The sequence below is a fragment of the Zosterops lateralis genome (assembly GCF_965231275.1).
Source record: "Zosterops lateralis genome assembly, chromosome: 32".
Taxonomy (NCBI): domain Eukaryota; kingdom Metazoa; phylum Chordata; class Aves; order Passeriformes; family Zosteropidae; genus Zosterops; species Zosterops lateralis.
Window position 1 is genome coordinate 4,792,511 of NC_139792.1, and position 10,127 is coordinate 4,802,637.

Below are 10,127 nucleotides of genomic sequence, written 5' to 3' on the forward strand. Positions count from 1 at the left end.
CCCCTTCATGCGAACCTTTTTTAGTGGCAGGAACACACAGACACAGACACAGAGAGTCTCAGAGAAGTTTCTTGACTGTTACCATGCATGACAAGCTTCAGTCTGACCAGGTTATACACACCCTGCCAGAAACCCACCCAGAGTGTGGTTTTTCCTGGGAGTAGTGGGTCTGTGAGAGGAAACCCATCCTGGCTGGGATGCCAGACAAGGTCACTTTCCCGGGACTGAGTGTCTTTGACATTCCTCTTGTGGAAATGATTTTCCTACTGGATACCTTTTAGTGATCCTTTGGGCAAAGCAAACCCAGGCACCCCCGAGTGAGAGGGGCTTGGGGAACAGAAGGGGGAATGTTACTGCTTTTGTGTACCTCCATGACAATCAGGAAGGTGCCACAGAAGCTAAATAGAACTTCTTCACAAAAGCATCCCATCTTTTATTCCTTCCCTATTTCTCTCTCTCCCCTGTTCTGCTAGATGAGATAAATCTCACATGCCTGTGTGACTTCTCTTGCTGCCTCTCAAAGTTATGGAGTACAATGTGAAAATGAGCATTAGTTGAAGTTTCAGGGGAAAAGTGATGGTTTATGATTTATGTTCTTTAGAGAACAGATGACTAGAAAGTTCACTGTGTCACTGTTGCCAGATTGCAGCTATATATTAAATTAATGTTTCAGTTCACATGTTCCTTACAAATGGTTGAAATCTGTTCCATAACCTGTCCAATTCCGCCAGTAGTAAGAAGATGCTACCCAAGTGACATACCCTGTATAAATTTTACTGTTTTAAAAGTTTATATTATACTGCAATCTTCTGTCTCTCAGTTGCTGTAATCTACTGGGCAGCTACCGTTGTTTTCATCAAGGACATCTGGAATTGCCCCCACAACTGCTTAAGACAGCTCCACGCTTGTGGGAAGAGATCAAACAAGATTTATGGTAGTTGCTATATGGCAAGACAATTTGCCTGACACTGATGAGGCTAAAAAAGATAAGGCAGCTCCCAGCAGCAAACCTGCCAAATAATTCAGCAGATAAACTAACCCCTCCATGAATCCCCTCTATGAATACCACCAGGATTATGATAAGACAAAGGCACAATCTGATGTAAGTGTAGGAAGAAACAGGTAAAGAAGCAAAAGTAGTAGAACAAAATAAGAGAGAAGAGGTAGGGATTGAAGTGCAGAACTTTTTTCCACCTTCAGCTGCAGCCCTTATCCATGTTGTTACATACAGTGATCTGTATCTTGCAGAGTCCTGCTGCGGTTTCCAAGCTGCAAAGAGTAGCATATGTTGGCTACATTTGTTGTACCAGTCCTACATCACATTCCCTGAATTCTTATGAGTGGCTCACAGCAAAGGAGATGGGTTGTTAGCAACACAAATCACAGAAAGGCTTGTCAAAAAAATCCATCAAATTACTGCTCAGTAAACTGCTTCTCGGCAAACTTTGCATTCTGAGAGATATGCTGGAAATAAAAGAAATTCACCCCTCCATAAGGATTACAACAGACCAGTGTGTTCCATGGGCTATCCAAAATTACTTTCTGCTTCTACTCAAACTCCTTCACTCTTTTGGGACTTGTCCCACAACAAGCTCTTTACTCTACCTTGATCCAAGAAAGTTCATGTCTAAGGCTCAAAAACCTTAGATGTATCTCACCTGCTGCCATGAACCTTAGCGGAGTTCCCTGTTACTACAGTCGTTTGCCACCTTCATGGGAAAGAGATACCTGAAGGAAGCCAAGGCGGGGGGAAACATTCCTTTTCCTCCAAGAGCAAAACTTTGGAACTTGAGCTCTTCAGATGAAGTAAGTCTCAGCATACCACAGGAAACATTGGTAAACTGTGTCTAAAAGTTCTTAGGTTTTGCCTACACTATAACCCCTTAGTTACAAAGAAGGTCTTTGCATTCTCACACCATCTTTATAGGAAATAGGAGGAAATGAAAGTAGCAAGCAAGCATCTGCAAGACAAAGTCATTCAACAGAAAGAGATTACAGATGGCCAGACCATCTTATCTTAGACCAGCTATTTAGGTGTCTTACAAAGCACCCTAATAGTAGAAAAAATGAATGCTTAACCTGCAGGTGACCTTATACAGGTGCCAGCTGCTGCCTGTGACAGAAATAGAGTGAACCGTCATGGGCCATTTTCTATGAGCAAGGCTTTGTGTGCACACCAGTGTATGTTCTGCACCACATTGAAACAAGAAAAGGGGAATGAAAGGATTAGATTGCTCTACACTGACATGCCGGGAATGTCTAATGCTTGGTGCTTCCACAGGGCTAGAATAAAAAATCACGAAGGGAATAAACTAAGAATTGTTTGCTACAATGATGTGACATAGGCCTCCAGAGAGAGAACGAAAAAACCCCCAAAAAACCCAACAAACAAACAAACAAACAACGAAAAAAACACACCAAAAAAAACCCCACCAAACAAACAAACGAAACAAAAGAGAGAGAGAAAATGTGGGAAGTAGGCAGGAGACATAGACATCTTGTAGCTTAAAATCACATTGGGGTTTTGAAAAAAAAAACAACTTCCAAAAACTCGGTCCTTAGAAAAAGATTCAAATTGAAGATTTAAAGGAGGCAGCAAATTATTTACAGAGAGAAAAAGTTAAGATTACCTGTTCATCAGTTTTCACAAACAGATACACACATCTATGCTCTACCTAAATAAGAATGTCTACACTATGAGAATATTAATCTAACAAGTGCTTGACAGAAATACTTTATAATTATTCATTAGGGATAAATCAACTTCTGTTATTATTCTTTTTAGAACAGAATAAATTACTTTTTTGAAGAGGAATCTCAAAGAAAGCTACAGTAGCTGCTACAACATTTGGATGGTATACAATGCTTTCAGTAGACTAAGTAATAAATTTGAGGTAGTCTAGTAAGTTTCTACAGAGATTCTGGGCAAAAAAAAAAAGCAAAAATCAAGACTGTTTTTATTTGGCTATCCATGTATTATTTGGAAACAAACCATTTGCTTAAATAGAATTTTCAACAGTCAAGACAAAACTATCAACACAAATCAAAAATTTTAAGCTTCTTCTTCCTGAATGTAATTTTTCCAGCTTCACTTCAAGACAATTTATTTGAGCTCTCACAGAGATAGGCCATTATAAAGGGCATCTACACTGGAAATCCTTACTGCTGAATTAGTAGGAATAAACATAAAGAGCTAAGCTAAAGCTCCAACCAAGACTCCAGTTTTAATAAATCCTGGAATAAATGTCCCATGTAACACAAATATGGATGTGCAGTCTGACTTGCAGATGGGACTCTCTTTGGATTTCAAAATTTGCAGACATTTTCCTCTTTGCACTGTAATATCACAGTACACAATTTGCACAAAATCACTGCAGGTGCAAAATGAGGGACCAAGGCATAACAGAAGAAATAAAGGAGAGCTCTGTGACTGTAAATTTAAATTCCACATATAAGTGCACCGAGTAGCTAAAATGGAAAGCCCCACATACATCAGCAATTATGCTCTACTTGCAAACAGTGATTGTGGGGAGACGCCAGAAAAAAGCTTCTGCCTCTCGAAAGTGATAAACTTTGTGACAGTTTTTTTCCAGTTCTGCTTGCTGGCTAATGAGAATGAGGCAATGTACTTATCAGTAATGGATACATTCTGAATCCATGTTTTTTAGAAAGAATTCACTGCAGGTTGGCTCTTAACAGAACAGAGCTGCATAAAATAATGCAGCAAACTTGATCACATACTGTTTAACAACAAATAGGTTAACTACCACCTCAATCAAAAAGAATACCCTAAACCAACCCACAGACAGAGGTAACCAACCCACAGACAGAAGTCTCCAGCTGCATGAAACTGGAGTCCCAGTCCTTATGATTGGGACTCCAGTTATGATCCTTCAGAAATACTGAGGAATATGGGTAAGAATCCGTGTGCTCCACAAATTCCTACATAGTTACAAAAACTAGTGAAAATTGAAGGCTAAAATAACTGCCTTCTGCTTATGCTTTGAGTATGTAAGTTGTAAACATGAAATTCTGAGTTTCTAAAAAAGAGCACACTATCAATTACTTCTACTGTTTTTTAAAGACAGTCTTATTTCCAATTCAGTCTTTACCATGTGTCCTAAAATATGTGAAAGCAGGTGCAAAACTTGAAATTAAAAAATTACTAAGTAATTGTATTACACCATTACTTGTTCATTACATGTCTCTTCAGGATGGCAGAAGACTAGTCTTACAAAGTTCTGCCTTTCCTCACACACAAGTATTCCATTAATTACGCTGCAGTAGAATTAAAACTGAAATTTTAAGATCCTTATATACATGTCATTAGAACAAAGCATGGTGGACATGTGGTATAGTTGTGCTGATGAGGGTTTTTTCTCAAAAAATTTGTTTTATTTACCATCTCATCCAGGTAGCAAGCCCAGAATAAATTTTTTTAGTTACAGAGTACTTTACTATTCTTTCAAAGTTTTTCTTGAACATTTTCACCAGGTACACATGTGCACCTGTCTTTGCACATTTCTATCAGAAAAGGTGAATTTGTAAACCAAGGTATCAAAAACAAATGAGAAAACAACGAACAAAGCAGCACTGACAATCACAAATAAGAATAGCTAACTTCATTATTTCCAGGTTTTTCCAAACATGGAGAGTTTTCAGTATACTAAGGCTTTGGGGGTTTTTTTGTTTTGGTTTGTTTTGGTTTTTTGGTGGTTTGTTTTGTTTTGTTTTAATCTATAATCTTTATTTTCAGATTCTTCCAAACATCAAGTGTTCTGAGAGGTAGAAGAACTATAAAAGAAAGGCTTCATAAAATCAGGCCTGCTCTATTAAATTAATAGCTAGCCTGTCATCTCTTCTAATTGTAATTAGGCAATTTTCAAGTTCCCACTAGAAAACAATCTTGGTATGAAAAGTTCTTCAACACGACTACGTATTATTGGGTTGCAAAGTAAGTGCATCTGTGTAAGCAATAAGATCTGTTCCATGAGGAAACAGATAAAGGAAAAAAGCAAACAACCTGAATCTTAGCATGTACACACAAATCACCTTCTGACCAAGAAATGTAGTAAGAAAACAACCAGCCAACAGGTGTTGCACACGAGGTCTGTGAAAACAGTATGAAATAAGTGATGTGAATAAAGAATTGTCCTTTCCCACATGAAGAAAATGGAGTCTCAGCTAACTTATTACAATAATCAAGAGGGGGTTTTCTGCCCTATTTCTAAGTATATTGTTTCTTTGGTACAGAGGAGATATTGATGATTCTGAGCTCTGATATGCTAAGCATTTGCATTAGCTTGAGGGGTTTAATGGTGGTATCTTTTGTTCAATGGTTAAATACTTTCCAATCCCTGCAGATTAAACTGTTTTATAGTATTTCAGTGAATAAACAGGGCATAACAGGATGATTACATATTTTTCTCTACCTTGCATTTTTAGGGTAACATTTCATCAAGACAGCTGAATTTAACTTTATGACTCATTCAGGATGGAAATAATTGTAAACACATATTCTAAGTGGCTTATATGCAGAACAAAAGTAATTCCACCTATCAAGAGATGATCAGTGTCTGACTCAGAAGCACATTTCCCTTCAATAGGTTCATCTCTCTTCAACTTAAACCCAGAAAAATAACTTTCATTTTAATTTTCTTCAATATATTTAAAAGCCTTACAGTTTTAAACTTCATTACAAACCCTTCTACAACTGGAGTAGCATTAATGCAAAGTGTCATTACTCCTTTTTCACTAACATTTTTAGAGGCACAGACTGAGAAAAAAAATTTAAGCCATTTTAGAGTCTGAGAAAGAATAGAATAAGCAGTGCTTTGACATTCAGAATGCTAAATTCCTCACCACACTCAACTCCCTAGTCATCCTTGTTGCCACCATTTCTCCCTCTAATTTATGATGGATGCAAGAGACAGGAATTAACTTTTCATACTAATGTCCTTCCAACTCACTACACACAAACAGACATTAAAACACATCACTTGTTCTCATTTTAACTTCTTGAAACACTCTTTTTCTGTACAGTTTCTAATGCAATTACTTTTGAGCTCAGATCCAGTTATCAAAACTTAGATACAGCAGATCAACTGAGCCATAATAATACACAACAAAGGCAAAAGACCAAATGCTTTTACCTACATCTCCTTCCAACTGTTTGAATACATTGAACAGTCTGGTAAATACAAGGTAGGCTACTACATAACTGTTGCCAGGCAGTAAATCATTCAAATATACCTAACATATAAAACTTGATCACTTGCCTAGGTTCTTAATGTGAAACAGAATTAAAGCATTTCAGCCGATGGTATCCTGTTCCAGAATTTCTGTTGAGCACCCAATCCCTAGTATCAGGTAGCCATGTACCTGGGGGAAAAAAAATAAAAGGAAAAAAAAAAAAAAAAAAAAAAGGAAGATATGTACTTGCTTTTTGAGGCAAGAACTGACAATGAGAACAAAACATGGTGTTGATTTCAACAAAATCAAGACTATACCTAAACACGAAGTGAGATGAATGCAAATCAAAACACACTTGCTAAAGAGGGAGAGAGGCCAAGCAGGGAAAAGCAAAGTCAATGCAACTATCCACCATACAGTTGCTTTCCACATTAAATCAAAGGTACCAAAAAGCACATTGGAACTGAAATGTATTATAAAAGCAATTGCAAAAAAAGGGAAGAAAAAACAAAGCAACTGAAAGGCCAGTTGGAAGAAAAATACTGCGATTACTTGCCTATGCTACAAAGACTTCAGAATATACAGCTGCCATTAGCTTCCCACTATAGTAAGCCAACTGCAGTAAAGAACACTCTGATTCCAGAGTGGCACTCTTAAAATTAAAGACAATTGTTCAGATGATATAAACCAACAGTTCCAGCTTGTATCAATGGAAGATCACATTAAATGCCAAAAAATATTAATGAATTGCTCATTGAAGACATTTTCTCTTTAGAAACACCTCCTAAAAATATTTTTGTAAAAAAAAAGAATACAAAAGCATTTAGGTACACAGTAGACATCTGGCAAAACAAGGATAAATGGCAGGATTAACATTTAGATGTAACTCTATTAAATGACAACTCCTTTACTGTTACAATAATCTAATGAAAGCCCTTTCACTAAATCACTCCTTCACACTGATTCCTTTTCAATGCAATTTAAACTCCTTATGTTAAATGAGCACTATTATATTTGCACTAAAATAAACATAAGTACTGTTTATATGCTTGCCTACCATGCAAATCACCTTCTAAAAATATCACATTTCTATCTGTTGCAGAGTACTTAAACATACACATTTAGATGTTGGTAGGGGCTGCTCTATTTTTAATTGGATGAGTTGGTACCTGAAGTGTACAGATACAAGTAAAATCTTTAACTGCAGGTGTTCATACTTCCTCTCACAGAAATTGTCTTACTACTTGTATAAAGGATAAAACTACAACAAACACATTGTTCTGTCTTCAGTACATAACACAAAATTATTAAAAGCAGCTGCAAGAAATCCTGAGGCATTAAAGAAAAAACGTGCTATAAGGCTTATTGTCACAACCAGTTGTGACATGACCAGATTTCAACTGGTGTTTCCATCTTTCCTGCTTGTTCTAATAATTGTCTTTTATACAACAAGAATCTTTTACTGTAGAGTGCAACTCACTCTTATCACCTTTTGTACCAGGTATATAAAAAGGAACTTAGAAGACTAGATGATTTTATCAAAGCATCAGTTTTTGGAAGAGATGCTTTCTTTCATGAAACGGACCACTGCAGTTGACCTAATGTAAACCCTTTCCTCTGTGGAGGTTCTTATCCTTTGTGGAGGTTGTGGAGTGTATATCCTTACATATATAATGAAAAGAAGATGCAAATTGAAGAAATGGAAGCTTCAGTTAAGGCATATGTAACTTACTAGGTTTGATCATACAGGCGGTACCTACTGAATTTGTGCAAGTTAAAACCAACTGAAATCAAAGAAGTGGCATAAATATGGTATCAAGTTTAGGTCCATCTGAGGCCTGTTTCAGGACACATCCTTCATCCTTCATATAATTATAGTCAGTGAAGATACAGGAGAATAGCTCTGCAACAGTTGGGTCCATTTTTTAAGATCTTGGAACAGTTTGCCTGGGTTTTGCTGAATACACGTTGTTGAACAGCAGAAATAAGCCAGCCCAGCAATAACCTGAGGAAACTGCTCTGCCTTGTATCACCTTTTAGGTTGACAGAGCTGCTAAAGACTTATTTTCATCCCAATCAATTCAGTTAGTAAGCTTTCAGGCTACTAGATTAGCCTGTCAGGGGTAGGGACAGCACATTCTCTTTTTTCACTTCCAATAGTGATGCCAGAATTTTCTATAAAACATTCAATTGTATAAAATACTCAAATACTTTATAAATTGAAATTGCTTATTAAAGGAAGTATTTTACTTTTATTAAAAAACCTCTAAACCCAGAAACATCGGCAATACAATAAAAATTCAGCTGGAATGAACAGTGACAGACCTCTCACCATTTGATGGCTGCTGGGTGCCCATTGACTTTGATAGCTTCACAGCAGGGAAGAGAACATACTTGCACATTTCAAAGGAACAATATAGCCAGAATAATTCTACATTTTTGTTTACAAGCTTAGCAGGAAGGCCAATGCCTAAGAAAACTTTAGGACTGAGCTACCATTTCCTTGCTAAAACTGGTATCTCAAACGTTAAATTTGGGCAAAACCAAATATCCAGACTGGCTGCTTGTCTGTGCAGATCACTTTCAGTGTCCGTCGTTCTGGCATTCATCACACCCAGCCCACATGTTAAAACCTTTATATCACTTCAAGGGATCCCTGTTCCCATCACATCCAGTAAGAAAGACGACAAAATGCAGCTGATCATTCTTATTCTGGCTAACGACCAAAGGTAGAAACATTTCCACTGTCTCTTTGGGTAAAGTTAACAAGGTGAACTAGAACGGTAACAGCCTCAGCTTATTGCCTTTGAAAGTCAAATTAACATACAACTCTGTGGCTGTAACATCTATCTACCTCTGTAGCATGGAAGACATGCTTACATATAAACATTGTACAAACCAATTAACGTATGTAAACAAATAAAGAGTATTTATTTTTAAGGAAATCATTACCATAATAAAGTCAGAGCAGTCAGCTATGTAATTGTCCCTGACAGGTAATGACATTGGACTCTCAGTATCGTGTAATTTTTTGTTTTGTTTTGGGTTTTTTTGTTTGTTTTTTGTTTGTTTGTTTGTTTTTGGTTTTTTTTGTTTTTTAAATACAGGAAGTAGAAAATTTGATCCTAAACTTACTCCAAGGAACTGGAAAGACCAGGCACATATATTCAATTTTCAATTGTATTCATATTGTTAGATAAACTATCAGATATACATTGTTTCCAAAACAACTGGATGTTACATAAATTCAGTATGAACAGACACCAGCTGAGGTTAGCTTATAATTGGGACACTTACTCATAGGCCAATATGTGAGGCAAGTATCTAGGCTCAAATCAGACAAGGTTAGAACATGGGAAAACAGAACAAACAGGAATTTAAAGAAACGTCATAAATAGGTTTTACACATTACTTCCTTAACAAATGCCTTGACTGACATATTTTTCAAACCTGACTTCCCATGTACCCTTTCAATCTTTTACTAAAATATATTTAAGTGACGTTTTTCTGGAAAAAGCATTTAACAAAGCCTGTAATTTACCAGTAATACTCCAACAAACCTGGAGCAAACAGCACACATGCTGTTTTATTACTAAGCATTAAAAGTCAACGTTGTCAAAACCAGTGCAGCTTATGTAAGGTAAGGCATCTCCACCATATGGCTCTCAAAAGAAGCAATTCCTTAATGACAGTAACATGTGTCTATAAAGAAAAAACTTCCTAAAAATAATTTAAATATAGCCAGCGAGAAACAGACTAATGTTCAACAGAGAAGAAAGCCTCTCACATAAATCAATATGTCTCTTTGATCCCTCAGTTGCCTATTAAAAAAATTTAGGCAACTGCACTTATTACTGGAAAATTTGCAGTCTTGCTCGTTGGTGTCAATCTTAAATATCAGTTTGTGTTTTTTTTATTGTGGGAGGGTTGTTTGT